Raw genomic sequence first — 2,332 nt, forward strand, 5'->3', positions numbered from 1 at the left:
TGAACTTGACGAGTTTCGACTTCAAGCTTATGAGAACAATAGAATGTATGAGGAAAAAGTCAAGAGGTGGCACAATAGGGGTCTAGTGCTCAAATCATTTGTGTTGGGGCAATAAGTTCTTTTATTCAACTCTCGTCTCCGTCTTTTTCCTGGAAAGTTGAAGTCAAGATGGTCAGTGCCATTTATTGTTAAAACTGTGTTTCCACATGGAGCGGTGGAAATTTTTGAGAATGATCAGGGCCAAGCATTCAAGGTAAATGGTCAATGGTTGAAGCATTATTATGGTGACACGGCAACCCGCGAGGTGGTTAGTGCCATTTTATTGTCCATTTGATCTCAAGATTATACGTCGAGCTAGCGACGTAAAAGAAGCGCTTCTGGGGAGGCAACCCAAGTATGTTGTACATTAGTAGGTAGAGGAAGCAAGAAAAAAAGAGAAAAATACAAAAAAAATCAGAAAAAGGAAAAAATTCAGGGCCAAGTACAGAAGTTGGGCGTGCCCGCGCTGGCCAAGTGCGCGCCCGCGCCGTTTTTCCAGTAACCAAGCACGCCTGCGCTGATCCAGAGCGCACCCTGGTTTTCCAGAGAGTGAGCGCGCCCGTGCTGTCTTAGCGCGCGGCCGCGCTGGGTCCCTGTCAAAAAAAATAAAATAAAAAAGTCAGTTTTAAGAGAAAATCGGGATTTTTAACCAAAAATCAATTCCAACCAGATTTTTACTCTTCCACATCCCATAATTCCCTCTCCTAATCAATTCCATTATTCCCACGATTCTCATAATCAATTCCCACTTCTATTCCTTATAGAATTCATACCCCCCCACCTATAAATACATACACTTGCATACAACTTCTCCACCAATTCACAAACTCTCAAACACAAATTCTCTCTAAACACTTAAGCTTTTATTCTCTCTCTTTCAATCCCGATGGCACCCAAGAGACAAAGAACCCAAGTTAGAAGCAGCGTCACCGATTTTTCAACTGCGAGTGGTGTGAGGCCAAGGTTTTCTACTCCCGAGGATGAGGAGGTGTACACGAGGCTTCTCTTGAATCCCATTTCTAAGGAGCGAGGTTTTCTGCCATCAGGGAACGATGGTAAGCTTTTGGAGATGATTCTTGAGATGGGCTGGTTCCTTTTTATGAGGCTCCCGCTGCTTTGCCCATAAGTATTGTGCGGGAGTTCTATGCCAATGCTAAGGCGGAGAAGAATGGTTTCACGGTGGTGAGGGGGAGGACTGTTGAGTACAGTGCTAGGCTATCAGGATGGTGATTGAGTAGCCTGCGAGGAAGGTGGGCCAGGACATTTGGAATGATAAGACTCCTGAGGACTTTGATTTGGATCTCATCGTTGCTACTCTCTATGTGCCTAAGACTCATTGAAAGTTCAAGAGGGGCACTACTGATTACTCCACATTTCCTGCGTCGTGCATGAACAGGTATGCACGGGCTTGGAACTCGTTTATTTGTGCTAACATAATGCCATCTTCTCATGTGCATGAGATTACTGTGGCGCGTGCTCGTCTACTTTGGGGTATTCTGTAGGGGGATTACATTGATTTGGGGATGGTTATATACCAGGGGTTTCTGAGAATTTTGAGAGGAAGTACTACTGGGGCTATTCCGTATGCGTCCATTGTGACGAAATTGTGCGTGGCAGTTGGTGTTCATTGGCCCGCACATGAGCAGCTTCAGATTCCCAGTGCTCATATTGACAGTTCTACACTGCACAACATGGTTGAGTGGTATGGAGGGAAGCCCGATCCTAAGGGGCTTGGTTACTCATATGCTCATTTGCCAGGAGGTGTGCCTATTGAAGCAGCTACAGCAGGAGGTTCTCAGTATATCCGTAGAGCAGCTTGGAGAGCTCAGTATGGAGAGGAGGCTGGTTCGTCGCATGTTAGGTCACACACACTGTAGAGGGGGTGAATACAGTGTATAATACAATCAAATCGAACTTTAATATCTTAAGTAACAGAAAACAAACTTTATTGAAACAATAAACTCTGTTACAGTATGGAACTGTTACCTCTCAGTGATGAACAAATATCACGAGAGCTGCTAGGGTTACAATGAATAATCTTCTCGAATATGATAACACATCTAGTGTAAACCCTATGTCTGTGTTTATATATTACACAGTTACAAGATAATCACTAATTGATATGGAATATAATTCTGCTTCCTAAAATATATCAATCATATATCTTTTCTTCCAAGTATTCCATTCTTCACGGAACTCCTTCTTCATGCATATCTCTTCTTATATTTATCTCGATCTTCTTTCCTTTAATCAGCTACTTTCCTTATCTGAACGTCCTTCAGCACTTAAGTTC

Source organism: Apium graveolens, unplaced genomic scaffold, assembly GCF_009905375.1.
Source record: "Apium graveolens cultivar Ventura unplaced genomic scaffold, ASM990537v1 ctg1800, whole genome shotgun sequence".
NCBI lineage: Eukaryota > Viridiplantae > Streptophyta > Magnoliopsida > Apiales > Apiaceae > Apium > Apium graveolens.